Raw genomic sequence first — 15,558 nt, 5'->3', positions numbered from 1 at the left:
TCAAGATTTGGGGGAGTAGACTTAGGACAGAGATGAGAAGGATCTGCTTTTCCAGAGAGTGGTGAATCTGTGGAATTCTCTGCCTAATGAAGCAGTGGAGGCTACCTCAATAAATATATTAAGACAAGGTTGGATAGATTTCTGCATAGTAGGGGAATTAAAGGGTTATGGGGAAGAGGCAGGTAGATGGAGATGAGTACATGGCCAGATCAGCCATGATCTTATTGAATGGTGGAGCAGGCTCAACAGGCCAGATGGCCGACTCCTGCTCCTATTTCATATGTTTCTTATGTCACCAGGAAAGTTGATGAAGGCAAGGCAGTGGATATTGTCTACATGGGCTTTAGCAAGGCATTTGATAAAATTCTGAATGGGAAATTGGTCAGAAAGTTTCAGTCACTTGGTATTCAGAATGATGTAGTAAATTGGATTAGACATTGCCTTCGAGAGAGAAGCCAGAGAGTGGTAGTAGATGGTTGCCTGTCTGAGTGGAAGCCTGTGACAAGTGGTGTATCACAGGGATCTGTGCTGGGTCTACTGTTGTTCGTCATCTATATCAATGATCTGGATGATAATGTGCTTAACTGGACCAGCAAATTTGCGGATGACACCAAGATTAGGGGTGTAGTGGACAGTGAGGAAGGCTATCAAAGCTTGCAGCGAGATCTGGAACAGCTGGAAGAATGGCAGTTAGAATTTAATGCAGACAAGTATGAGGTGTTACACTTTGGGAGGGAAAACCAGGGTTGTTCTTACACAGTGAACGGTAGGGCACTGAAGAATTCAATAGAACAGAGAGATCTGGGAATACAGATCCATAATTCATTGAAAGCGGCATCATCAGTAGATGGAGTTGTAAAGAAAGCTTTTGGCTCATAGGCCTTCATAAATCTGAGTATTGAGTACAGCAGTTTGGATGTTATGTTGAAGTTGTATAAGACATTGGTGAGGCCTAATTTGGAGTGCTGTGTACATTTCTGGCCACCTTCCTGCAGGAAAGTTATCAATAAGATTGAAAAAGTACAGAGATAATTTACAAGGATGTTGCCAGACTTGAAGACCTGAGTTATAGGGAAAGGCTGAATCGGTTAGGACTTTGTTCCCCAGAGCATAGGAGAATGAAGGGAGATTTGATAGAGGTATACAGAATTATGAGGGATATAGATTGAGTAAATGCAAGCAGTCTTTTTCCCCTGAGGGAGGGTGACACTTCGAACTAGAGGTCATGGGTTAAGAGTGAAAGGTGAAATTTTAAGGGGGAGCTTCTTCACTCAGACGGTGACTGTGAAATGAGCTGCCAGCAGAAGTGACGGATTTGGGTGCTATTTCAAGGTTAAAGTGAAATTTGGATAGGTACATGGATGGGAGGGGTACGGAGTGCTATGGTCAGGGTGTAGGTTGATGGGACTAGGCAGATTAATAGTTCGGCACAAATTAGATGGGCTGAAAGTCCTTCTTCTGTGGCTGTTGTGTTCTATGACTCTAGGAAGCATAGAGTGATGGTTGAAGATTGTTTCCTGGACTGGGGGTGGGGGGGGGGTTGGTGTCAGTGAATGGTGGTGTGCTGCAGCAGTCAGTGCGGAAACCCTTGTTATCTGTTAGTTATAAAAATGACTTGGATTTGAATGCAGAGGACCTGATCAATAAGTTTGCAAATTAGGATGTGTTGTTGATAGTGAAAAAGATTTAAAAGGCAACTGAGGGACCTTTTCACAGAGCACTGTGAGTATGTGGAATGAGCTGCCTGAAGAGGTGGTTGAGACAGGTACAATAGTATAAGTTAAGTTTGACTGTTAAGAGTACTTCTAAGATTTAGTAACTGTAATTGTGGTCACATGGTCAGCAACCATGTGATAGGTACATGGAGGGACAGAAGTTAGAGAGATATGGGCCAAGCACAGGAAATTGGGGCTAGCTGATTGAGCACCGTGGATGACATGAATTTGTGGGGCCAACGGGCCTGTATCTGTGCTGTATTGCTCTCTGACCTGTACAACCCTATAAATGAAATAAACTCATATAGACACCAACAGACAATCGGTTGGAGGAACACAATGAGTCAAGCGGCAACTGTGTGAGAAGAAGAAATTGTTAATGTTTCGGATTGAAACCTTGCATCAATGCACTCCTGAATTCCTTCTACCCACAGATGCTGGTGGACCTGCTGTGTTCCTGCAGTTGATTGTAGGTTCCTCGAGATGTCAGCAGTTGCTTGTGTCTGTCTCAGGTTGGCATCTTGGTCTGCAAGGATAAGCTGGGCTGAAGAGCTTGTTTCCGTGCTGTTTCACCCCATGATTCTATGACACCTGCACCAGATATAACTCACAGCAACCCATTAACTCACTGACCCACACGTTTTGAGCTGTGGCAGGAAACCAGAGTACCTGGAGCCCGTGCAAACTCCACGTAGAAAGCACTGGAGGTCAGGATCAAGTTCAGATGCTGAAGCTGTGAGGCAGTAGCACTACCTGCTGTGTCACTCTGATGCTTCACCACCACATCAGGATAATGATTAGATATCCGTTTTAATGGTGATCTGAGAGCTAGATGTTGGCCAGAGACTTTGGAAAACCAGTCTCCTCATTCTCCTTCAAATGCTGTCATGGGATCTTACATACCCACCTGAGAGAGCAGACAATGGCTGTCTGAGAGGGTGAGCCAGTGGCAATGCTGCTCTGAAGCACTGGCATGGAACCAATACCAGTTGTAATCATACCACTCCCCTTTGAAGTCAAACTAGGACTAAAAAGCTTGAGGTTCTCAACGTGTGTGATGGAGGCTTTGATCACTGAGGGGCTTTGATTGAGTAAATGTTTGTGTGGCAAGAGTGTGGGTGGACATAAACCATGGTGTGAAGGGGTCGGCAAAGTATTGGGGGGGGTGGGTGTGGGGGAATGTTTTTGGTTATAATCTTGAGCTTCCTGAAGGGGCAGTCAGGCAGCTCCAATAGGAGCTTCACATGGGAGGGGAGAGGAGAAACATGCTGGGTGTAGGGAGAGAGTCGGGACCAACTGGACAATTGGTCAAAGGGTTAGCACAGGGACAATGGGCCAAATAGTCTCACTCAGCACCATGTGCCATGAAAGGTCCTTACTGAAGGAAAAGCTGCAGAGATCTCCCAGCTGACACGGGCAATACTTACTCCTCAGTCATCAGCTCCAGAACAGGTCAGGGGTCATCAGTACCAGGAGAGATCACAGGTCATCAGCGATGGGACAGGTTGGAGGTCATCAGCACTGTGACAGGTCACAGATCATCATTACTGGGACAGATCATCAGGTCGTTGATAATTTTGTATATTATCTGTGAGATAATTGAACACAATGGAAGCAGGAGCAAACCATTCCACCCCTCATCCTTGCTTCCCCCTATCAATAAGACCATTGCTGATTGCTCACCTCAGCACTGCATTCCTGCACAAACACTGTTTTCCCCCGATTCCTTGAATGTGTGTCTTGAATTCCAGCTACTATCTTTCCCTACATTATTGGCAATTTAATTGGTAATTGGTTGCTACTGCCACATGTACTGAGATACAGTGAAAAGCAGTACATAAATATACCAAAGAAGTACAAAGGCATAACAGTAACAGAATGCAGTATATAGTGTTACAGTTACAGAGTAAGTGTAGTACAGGCAGACAAGGAGGTGCAAGGCCCATGACAAGGTAGATTGTGAGGTCAAGAGTCCATCTTGTCGTACAAGATGTCCATTCAATGATCTTTTAGTAATCTCCTTGAGCTTGGTGAAACATCTTGCCCGACAGGAGTGGGGAGAAGAGAGAAGAGGGTGGGGTCTTTGATTATGTTGGCTGCTTTACCGAGGCAGTGGGAAGTGTATTCAGAGTCCGTGGAGGGGAAGCTGGTTTCTGTGATGTGTTGAGCTGTGTCCACAGCTCTTGCAGTCTCAGGCGGAGTCGTTGCCGCACCATGATGCATCTGGACAAGATTATTTCATGGTACATCTATAAAACAGTGATCACAGTTTAAAAGTACAGTACATACTTGTTAGAACAGCACTGAGAATGTGTGAAACGTGCAATAGAAATGCAGATTACTGGACCTCGGTCCGAAATGTGTTCTGCTTATTCCTTTCCACAGTTGTTGACCGACCTGCTGAGCTGCCTCCAGCATTTTGTATTTGATAGAATCGAAATTCAAGTTCTTTCTCTCTTGCAGTTGGCAGAAATATAATTGCAAATATGCAGATTGTGACTCAATTACCTTCACAAAAACACAACGGAGGAAGATTTCTGTGGGAGTTAAGTGGTGGGTTCTCTGCCAGGTACAATATACTGTAATTCACAGATTGCCACCTGAGGGTGCATGTGCCAAGTGAAATCTCGCACTGTGGTTCATACTGTTATCAAGTGGAAACTAGATGATAAACAACAAAGACAAGCTTCCGTTGGTCATGAGCAAGTGTTTCATGGCCAATGAAACAGTGAAGGAAGGCAGAAGCCAATTTGCACACAGTAAGCCCCCACAATGTGACAGTGACCGATAGTATGCTTTGGAGACAAAAGGGATGCAGATGCTGTGATCTGGAGTAACAAACAAAGTGCTGGAAGAACACAGTGAGTCAGGCAGCATCTGTGTATGGAAATAGGCAGTCAATGTTTTGAATCGAGGCACTTAATGGTGACTGAGAAATAAACATTAGACAGAGGATCAGGGTGAGAGTCTTGTCTCAAAATGTTCAACAGTTCATTTCCCATCATAGATGCTGCCTGACTGGTTGAATTTGCTCGGCTCCTTTGTGTGTTACACTAGGGTGAACTCATGTTCTTCTTTGTAATGGGCCATGGGATCTTTCACACCCTCCCAGGACCTAGTAGTATGTCAATTGAAAAGTGGCCCCTCAGGCTGTGTGGAAATCCCTCAGTACTGTCATCTTAGAGTCCCTGTAGTGTGATCTGAAACCAGAAGGCCCACACAACAACCAGCAGGCAGAGGGACAAAGTGGTGGAATGCTCATGGACAGCATCAAAGTTCAAAGTAAAATTTATTATCAGACTACATACATGTCACCGCATACAACCCTGAGATTCTTTTTCTGCAGGCATACTTAGCAAATCTATAGAACAGTAGCTGTAAACTGCAAACATCAGGAACTATAAACTGTAAACAAACTGCAAATACAGATATAAATAAATAGCAATAAGTAACGAGTATGAAATAACAATATAACAGAGTCCTTAAATGAGTGTAGTTATCCCCTTTGTTCAAGAGCCTGATGGTTGGGGGGTAGTAACTGTTCTTGAACCTGGTGGTGCGAGTCCTGAGGCTCTTGTACTTTCTCCTGATGGCAGCGGTGAGAAAAAAGCATGGCCTGGGTGGTGAGGATCTTTGATGATGGATGCTGCTTTCCTACGGCAATGTTTCATGTAGATGTGCTCATTAGTTGGGAGGACTTTACTCATGATGTCCTGGGCTGAATCCACTCCCTTTTGAGGGTTTTTCCACTCAAAGGCATTGGTATTCCTGTACCAGGCCATAATGCAGCCAGTCAGCACACTTCTCACCACACACAAATAGAAGTTTGCCAAATTTGCGATGACATGCCAAACCTCCGCAGACTTCTGAGGAAGCAGAGGTGCTGTCGTGCTTTCTTCACAACTATATTTATATGATGGGTCCAGGACAGGTCCTCTGAGAAAGTGACATCCAAGAATTTAAAATTACTGACCCTCCGATGATTACTGGCTCATGGACCTCTGGTTTCCCTCTCCTGAAGTCTTCAATCAGTTCCTTGGTCCTATTGACATTGAGTGAGACGTTGTTGTTATTACGCCACTCAGCCAAGTATCCAATCTCCCTCCTAAATGCTGATTCATCACCTTCTTTGATACAACCCACTACAGTGGTGCCGTCAGCAAACTTGTATATGGAGTTGGAGCTGTGCTTAGCCACACAGTCAATGGTGTAAAGTGAGTAGAGCAGGGGGCTAAGCACACATCCCCATGGTGCTCCTGTGCTGATGGAAATTGTGGAAGAGATGTTGTTGTTAATCTGAACTGACTGGCGTCTACAAGTGAGGAAATTCAAGATCCAATTACACAAGGGGGTATTGAGGCCTAGGTCTTGGAGTTTGCTGATTAGCTTTGAGGGGATGATGGTGTTAAATGCCGAGCTGCAATCAATAAAGAGCATCCTGGTGTATGCATTTTTGCCATCCAGATGTTCCAGGGTTGTGTGAAGAGCCAATGAGATGGCATCTGCTGTAGACCTATTGCCTCACTAGGCAAATTGGAGCAGATCCAAGTCATCACTCAGACAGGATCTGATATGCTTCAACAGCAGCCTCTCAAAACACTCCATCACTGTAGATACAAGTGCCACTGAGCAACAGTCATTTAGACTGGTTACCACGCCCTTCTTGGGCACCAGTACAACTGAAGCCTGCTTGAAGAGGGTGGGTACCACACACTGCCAGAGCGAGAGGGGGAAGTTATCCGTGAATACACCAGCCAGTTGGTTGGCACAGGTCTTCAGTACTCGGCCAGATACTTCCACTGGACCGGATACTTGCTTTGGATTCATTCTCTTGAAGGCAGCCTGCATGTCATCTTCAGATACTGAGACCAAAGGATCATCAGGAGACATGGGGGTGCATGATGGTTCCTCCGTGTTCTGGTGGTCAAAGCGAGTATAGAAGGCATCATTGAGCTCATCTGGAAGCGAAGCTCTTCTGTCCCCTGTGTCGCAAGATTTAACTTTGTAGGAGGTTATGGCATTCAAATCCTGCCACAGCTGTCAAACATCCCTTGTTGCTTCCAACCTAGTTGGGAATCTCTACTTCGCCCGAAAGGTGGCTTTCCGGAGATCATACCTGCACCTCTTGTAGCATTCTTGATCTCCAGACTTAAGTGCCTCTGATCAGCTCTCAGCAGGTTCCAGGTTTCATTGTTCATCCAGGGTATCTGACTGGGGAAACCCCTGAACGATTATGTGGGGACACTCTCATCCACAGCTGTTTTAATGAAGTCTGTAACCACCCTGCTGTAGCCATTCAGGTCCTCGGATGAGTTCTTGAACACGGCCCAGTCCACTGACTCAAAGCAATCCTATAGCCATTCCTCAGCCTCCCGCAACAACCACTTGGTTGTCTTGGTCTCTTGACCCTTGATCTTTAGGCTCTGTCTGTACGCAGGTAACAGGAGTACAGCCAAATGTTCTAACTTGCCAAAATGTGGTCTCGGGTAGGAATGATAGGCATTCCTTTATCGTGGTGTAGCAGTGGTCTGTGTTGGGACCTCTGGTGCAACAGGTCATGTGCTGGTGATAATTAGGCAGGGTTTTCTTAAACAGGCCTAGTTAAAGTTGCCAACTATAATTTGAAATGTGTTAGGATGGGGCATTTCTTGTTTACAGACAGCATCGTGCAGTTCCGGGAGTGCTTGCTGATAACTGGCCGTTGGTGGTATGTAAGCTGCCGTCAGGATCGTGGATGAGAACTCCCAAGGCAAGTAGGATGGTCTATCTTTAATTATTAGTTGTTCTAAGTCAGGGGAACAAGAAACTGACATAACCCCAACATCCATGCACCAACGAGAATCGACTAAAAAGCATACACCACCACCTTTGTTCTTACCAGAACTCGAGGTTTGATTCATTCTGAAAATCGTAAAACCTTCTGGTCAGATAGCTGCTTCCGACGTGTTCGCTGTTAACCAAGTCTCAATGCAACTAACAATTGAGATCTGCCTCATCTGCCTCTCAGAGAGCAGCCTTGCCCTGAGGTCATCAATCTTATTTTCCAGTGACCGTGCTATGTTCTTCCATAAGACACAGGAGTAGAATTTGGTCATTTGGCCCATTGAGTCTGCTCTGCCATTCAGTCATGGCTGATTCTCCCTCAGCACACTAAATGTCCAGTCTCTGGCTGGAGATGCTAGTATCTTTAGCCCTCACTTCATCCTTGCATACAGCAGCGCCAATGGAAGGTTATGATGGACGGAACAGGACAAGGCAGACCTCGCAACAGCCAGTAACTGATGGAATCGTGTCAGACAGTTACCTCCAATAACCAGGTGAGAGTAATTCAGGATCAGAGGTCAGTTCTATTTACCCCAGCACAGTTTAGTTGAACCTTATACAATCAAAAGTAGAACTTGAAAGTCAGAGTACACATCAGTCCTTATCAAAGGGTCAGCAGCAGAAAGGTGAGCAGTTTTGAGTTCCTGGGTGTCAACATCTCTGAACATCTATCCTGGGCCCAACATATTGATACAGTTACGAAGAAGGCATGCCAGCGGCTATATTTCACTCAGAGTTTGAGGGGTTTTGGTATGTCACTGAAGGCTGCAGCAAATTTCTGCAGGTGTAATGTGGAGAGCATTCTAACTGCTTGCCACACCATCTGATATTGGTGGGGGGGACATTGCACAAGAACAGAAAAATCTGCAGAGAGGTGTAGACTCAGGCAGCTCCATCATGGACACTAGCTTCCCCACCATCACGGACACCAGCTTCCCCACCATCACGGACACTATCTTCCCCACCATCACAGACACCGGCTTCCCCACCATCACGGACACTGGCTTCCCCACCATCACGGACACCGGCTTCCCCATCATCACGGACACTATCTTCCCCACCATCACAGACACCAGCTTCCCCACCATCACGGACACTATCTTCCCCACCATCACAGACACCGGCTTCCCCACCATCACGGACACCGGTTTCCCCACCATCACGGACACTATCTTCCCCATCATCATGGATACTATCTTCCCCACCATCACAGACACCAGCTTCCCCACCATCACGGACACCGGCTTCCCCATCATGACGGACACTATCTTCCCCACCATCACGTACACTATCTTCCCCATCATCACGGACACCAGCTTCCCCACCATCACAGACACCAGCTTCCCCACCATCACGGACACTATCTTCCCCACCATCACGGACACCGGCTTCCCCACCATCACGGACACCGGCTTCCCCACCATCACGGACACCAGCTTCCCCATCATCACGGACACCAGCTTCCCCACCATCACGGACACTATCTTCCCCACCATCACAGACACCGGCTTCCCCACCATTACGGACACCAGCTTCCCCACCATCACGGACACCAGCTTCCCCACCATCATGGACTCTATCTTCCCCACCACCACAGACGTTTTCAAAAGGTGAGGCCTCGAAAAGAGGGCATCCAACATTAAGGACCCCAAACATCCAGGACATACCCTCTTCTCATTGCTACCATCAGTGAGGAGATACAAGAGCCCGAAGACATACACTCAACACTTTAGGAACAGTTTCTTCTTCTCATGGATCGGATTTCTGAACAGTCTATGAACCATGAACACTTCCTCACTATTCTGTTCTCTTTTTGCAGTATTTTTTATATATCCTTATTGTAATTTACAGGATATTTTAAGTATTGCACTCTACTGCTGTCACAAAATAACAGATTTCATGACGTATTCAAAATTGTTAAATGTCATTTCCAGTACACAAGTGTAAAGGAGAATGAAATAATTTACTATGCCGGATCTGATGCAGCACAAAACAAACACATAAAGAGCACAATAATAAAAAACACAACAAATATAAACACCTATGATAGCTTATATCCATAGATTGATTACATACACACAAAGTGATGTCAGGTAGAGGAGTGTCTGTATATAAGGTGACTGATAGGAAATGATAAAGTAGTGGTGGTGGGTTAGTGGGTGGAGGTGCTGATCAGCCGTACTGCTTGGGGAAGGTAACTGTTTTGGAGCCTGGTGGCTGTGGAGTAGATGCTATGTAGCCTCCTCCCTGATGGGAGTGAGACAAACAGCCCATGAGCAGGGTGGGTGGTTCGGATACTGCAGGCACTTTTCCAGCACCTTTCCTTGATGGTGGGTAGGCTGGTGTCAGTGATACGTTGGGCAGTTTTGACTATCCGTTGTAATGCTTCCTCTCCACTGCAGTGCAGGTTCCATACCGTGCAGTGACACAGCATGTTAGGATGTTCTCTACTGTGCGTCTGTAGAAGGTTGTGAAGGTTATTTGGCAAAGTCCGGCTCTCTTCAGCCTCCTCGGGAAGTAGAGGCGTTGGTGAGCCTTCCTGATTGTGTAGGACGTGCTCTGGGACCGTGAGAGGTTGTGCGAGATGTGCACTCCCAGGAGTTTGAAACTGTTCACAGTTTCCACAGCTGTGCCACCGATGGAAAGAGTGGTGTGGGTGGTGAGAGTTATGCCAGTGAGAGTTAAACCTGATTTTGATTCCAAGTTTTAACCAGAATCACTCCTCAAGCTTCGGGTGACGCCTGAAAGATGTGAGAGCGCTGGAGGGTGTGCAGAGGGGATTCAGCAGGATGTTGCCTGGGTTTCAGTGACGAGGAGAGATGGGTCTATTCTCACTGAGGCTGAGAGAGGATGTAAATGAGGTATCTAAATTATGAAATGTATAGACAGGATAGAATGCAGGAGCCTTTTTCCTTTCAGAATTAAATAAAACTAGAAGCATAGGTTTTGGGTAAGGGGGGGGGAGTAAAAGATTTGGAGGGGATCTGAGGGGTCCTTCATCACCCAGAGAATGGTAAGTACCTAAAACATATTGCTGGAGTAGTGGAAATAGAGTCACTGGGAGATTTAAGAAGGGTATAGATGAGCACTCGAGTCACCCAGGAACGGAGGACTATGGCTCAAGTGCTGAAGGAAGGGGCTAGTACCCGTGGGTATCCACTGGTCCATATGAAATTAGTGGGCTGAATGGCCTGTTTCTATGCTGTACGACTCTATGACTTACTTTGATGAGCAGTCAACCAGATAACTCAACACAAAACATTTAGAGGGGTTAGTTACCAGAGAGAACACCCTCAGGATCCACCACAGATCGGGCAATGAAACAGTTAAATCAGCAAGTGCGTCGTAAGTAAATTAGAAAATAGTGACACTAAACAAACAATAAAAACCACTCCACTCAACCTTCCAATGATATTGCCAATCAGTTCCGGAATTGTAGCTTGACAGGGTGCGGTTTGAAAGGGAAAGTGACAAATTAGTGCTTAAACTAAACCGATCCATCCTGTTGGCTGGTGCATCCAAAGAGCAGTCAGCTCTCAAAGCTACGAGAAAGGGTCGAAGAGTAATTTATGATCAGCCTAAATGAAGTTGCTTGCAATTGGATACACACTAGGTGTATGAATTGATGCTTTTCGGGAAACGGACTGGTGGTTATACTTAATCATAGAGCATTTGGCAAGCTGCAAGAACCAATCCCTCACAGTATCTCATCACAGCCAATGGAAGTATTGATGTTGTCAATAATAAATACACCTTCAACCAAATGCTGAGGAATAAATCTCACAATTCTGAGGCCTTTGTTGGCCAGGGTTCACCGTGGACGTTGTGCCTGACTGTCTAGATAGGCCAGTATGATATGGAGAGCAAGCTGTCACCCGTGTAGCAAGCTCCCCATCTCCATGCATCTGATGAACCCAAAGGAATGGCAGAGACCAGTGCAGTTTAGCACCAGCGGTGTCACAGGAGTTGTTGGTCAGTGTTGAACCTGACACAGGACTTCCCTAGGGACTCCAGCTTTGGATTTTTCCCTCAAAGTTTACTCCTGAAACCTACCCCATGAGTGGGTATAGCCACAAGGCAGCAGAGGTTTGAGATCACAGTCTTCCTGCTGAGATGAGCTGCTAATATGGCTGATGAGCCCCATCAGCCCAAAGCACCTGGTTTTAAGGTGCCAGTAACCCACCCTCGCCCCTTCTCCTGTCAGTAGAAATGGTTGCACTGAGCTTAATATCTAAGCCACACCTGAAGGCCAGGAGCTGGACTGGATTGTCAGAGGTTATTTGAGGAGAACGCCATTGGGAGCATTTAATAGGTAATGGGAGCTTGTCTCCATTACCATTCTCCCCCCCCCCCCAGCTACAAAAAAACCTTAAGGAAACAAATTTCACAATAAATTATAAATACAGTAACAGTGTAAAACCCAGAACTGCTAATAGGTAATATACGCAAACTGACCTAGTGCTCTTATTACAAATTCAACATAGGTATCAAAAGGACTTTATGAAAACGCATTAAATATAACTTTATATCTAACACCATATTTGACAACCCTTCTCATCTCCTCTATTTTCTGCGCCTTTTCTCTCGGCTCCCTCTCCTACTGAGCAAGGCAAAGATCGAGTTCCCCTCAGCCCCTGTATCCAAAGCATCATCCTTTGCCGTTTCTGCCACATTCAATGTGATTCCACTGCCCGGCACATATTTTCCTCCCCTTTTAGAGAACGGACTGGCCTCTTCTTTGGTCTCCATCAACCACATCTACTGATGATCCGGCAGCGTCACAGACACACAGCATTAAATAACCAGCAATCAAGAGAAAACCATAAATTATACACAATCTTTACAAGAAAAAACACCATTAGAACAAAAATACAAAGTCCATTTTAGTGCCAAGTGGCCCTAGTGTTGCTAAACTGTGTTGATTACAGTTGTGTCAGTTGGTTCAAGGACCAAGTAGTCGGAATTGGAATCAGAACCAGGTTTATTTTCTCTGTTTTATCTGACATGTCTTGATGAAGGGTCTCGGCCCGAAAAGTCAACTGTTTATTCCTTTCCATAGGTGCTGCCTGACCTGCTGAATTCCTCCAGCATTTTGCGTGTGCTGACATGAAATTTGTTGTTTTCCAGCAGCAGTGCAGTGCAAAGACATAAAATTACCATAAGTTATACAAAAAATAAATAGTGCCAAGAAACAAGGGACGAGGTAGTGTTCGTGGACCATTCAGAAATCTGATGGCAGAGGGGAGAAAGCTGCTCCTGAATCTCTGAGTTTGGTCTTCAGGCTAATAATGGTATGTCAATAACAAGAAGAGGATGGTGAGGGTCCTCAGTAATGATTGCTACCTTCTTGAGTCACTGCCTCTTGAAGATATCCTCAAAGGTGGGGAGAGGGGTGTGCCTGTGATGAAGACGATCAAGTCTACAAACCTCTGCAGCCTCGTGTTCCTTCATACCCAGGTGTGACGCAACCAGTCAAAAAGCTATCTACTATACATCTACAGAAATTTGCATGACTATTCAGTGACATAATGAAATGGAGCTGCTGACATGCCTTCTTTGTGATTACAGGGAAGGGTTGAGGGAGAGAAGCTGTTCTGGAATCTGGTGAAGGAACTCAGCACCTATGAAAAAGAGTACAGTCGACATTTTGGCCGACACCCTTCGGAAGGACTGGAGACAAAAAAAAGTTAGAAGGTTGGTGGGGGAGAGGGGAGGGAGAAACACAAGGTGATAGGTGAAACCAGGAGGGGAGGGGTGAAGTAAAGAGCTGGAAGTTGATTGGTGAAGGAGATACGGGGCTGGAGAAGGAGAGATCTGATTGGAGAGGACAGAAGCCCATGGGAGAAAGAAAAGGGGGGAACAAGCACCAGAGGGAGGTGATGGGCAGGCAGATAAGGTGAGAGAGGGGAAAGGGATGGGGAATAGAGAAGGGGGGGCATTATCAGAAGTTCGAGAAATCGATGTTCATGCCATCAAGTTGGAGGCTACCCAGACGGAATATAAGGTGCTGCTCCTCCAACCTGAGTGTGGCTTCATCTTGTGGTGTGGGACTTCAGGCTTCTATACTTCCTGCATGATGAAACTTTGATTCCACACCCCACAGACTCACTTTCAAGGATTCTACAATGCATGCTTTCAGTACTATTTATTTATTTGCACAATTTGACTTCTTTTGCCCATTGGTTGTTCGTCAGTTATTGTGTATAGTTTTCATAAAATCTGTTGTTTTTTTTTAATTTTCCTGTAAACACCTGCAAGGAAATGAACCTCAAGGAATATATGGTGCCACGGTAGTGTGATGATTAGCGCGACACTATTACAGCTCAGGGCATCAAGAGTTTGGAGTTCAGTTCTGCCACCGTCTCTATGTCCTCCCTGTGGAATATGAGGGTTTCTTCCCGCAGTCCAAAGACGGACCGGTTGGTAGGTTAATTAGTCACTGTAAATTGTCCAGGGTTAAATTGGGAATTGATGAAGCTGTGGCTCGAATGGCTGCCTGGAAGGGCCTAACCTGTGCTGTATATAAATAGAATGGAAGTTTTAAAAAAGTAGATGTTGCCGGCTCATTCCACTATTCTGAGACTGATATTTGTTCCGTTACAGTTTCCGGAGGATGTACCAAAGGTGATGGGGGCTGGATCTTTAGATAAGGTGCAGAAGTGTAAGGAATTGAAAGAGATGGCAACTGGAACAGAAGAGACGTTGAGGTGGCCACAGATCAGCCATGATCATATTGAATGGTGCAGATGGGCGAAGGGCCGAGCTGCCTATTTTCTCGTGTGTTTGTGACATTGACACATTTCCTGGCACACGGATACATCCTCCTGGGACGTAGACCACAGAACGCTACAGTACAGGAACGGCCCTTCCTGCCCACGTTGTCAAATTAAACTAAATGTCTGGACATCATCTATTTTCCTCCATCCCTGCCTAATAGCCTGTCAGACAGTATCTTGTCCACTTCTGCTATCATCCCGGGCAGTCCACTCCAGCACTCACCAATGTGTAAAAAAAAATGCACAGCACATCTCCTTTAAACTTTTCCTCCTCACTTTAAATACATATCCTCTACTATTTGACATTTCCACTCTTGGAAAATAATTCTGACTTCTGTAACAGGTTGAACAGGTACAGACCTTATTCCTTGGAGCGTAGAAGAATGAGGAGGGATTTGATAGAGGTTTACAAAATTATGAGGGTATAGACAGAATAAATGCGAGTAGGCTCTTTCCACTTAGATTAGGAGAGATAAATACAAGAGGACATGGCTTTAGGGTGAAAGGGGAAAGGTTTGGGGGGACTTCACTCAGAAAGTGGTGGGAGTGTGGGACGAGCTGCCATCTGACGTGGTAAATGCAGGCTCACTCTTAAGTTTTAAGAATAAATTGGATAGGTACATGGATGGGAGAGGTCTGGAGGGTTATTGACTGAGTGCAGGTCAATGGGACTAGTGGAATAAAGTTTCTGCACAGATTAGAAGGGCCGAATGGCTTGTTTTCTGTGCTGTAGTGTTCTATGGTTTTGTAAACTTCTGGTCTTCCCTCAGGCTCTGACGCTCCAGAGAAAAAAATACAACTTGTTTGGTTTCTAACTATAGATCGTACTCTCGAATCCAAGCAGTATCCTGGTAAACATCTTCTGCATCCTTTCTGAAGCCTTCACATCCTTCCTCTAATCAAGTGACCAGAACTGCAGACAATGCTACAAGTGAAAAAAAGTTTATATTTAACTTTCTTACTCTTAGGCTCTAAGCCCCACCCAATGAGGGCAAACATGAGGTAGGCAATCTTCGCCACCCTATCACACATCTGTGGCCACATTCAATGAGCTATGGACTTCGATTCCGAGAGCCTCTCTATATCAGTGCTGTTGGGATTCTGCTGATAACTGTGTACCTTCTCATAAACACTGGATCCGGCAAAGTGCAACACCTCACTCTTGTTTGGATTAAAAGCCAGCTGCAGTTTCTCCGCCCATACCTGTAACTGGTCAATATCCTATTTCACAGCCTTTTACACTA

At 45.6% G+C, this 15,558-nt stretch overlaps 1 protein-coding gene across 1 annotated transcript in view; it reads right to left on the bottom strand.

Annotated features, from left to right (window-relative positions):
• Positions 1–15,558, bottom strand: part of LOC140196765 (bifunctional methylenetetrahydrofolate dehydrogenase/cyclohydrolase, mitochondrial-like) — a 67,597-nt gene that overhangs the window by 51,096 nt on the left and 943 nt on the right. The gene's annotated exons all lie outside the window — the stretch shown is intronic.

Source organism: Mobula birostris, chromosome 4 (genome assembly GCF_030028105.1).
Source record: "Mobula birostris isolate sMobBir1 chromosome 4, sMobBir1.hap1, whole genome shotgun sequence".
NCBI lineage: Eukaryota > Metazoa > Chordata > Chondrichthyes > Myliobatiformes > Myliobatidae > Mobula > Mobula birostris.
This window is presented reverse-complemented; position numbering and strand designations above follow the sequence as displayed.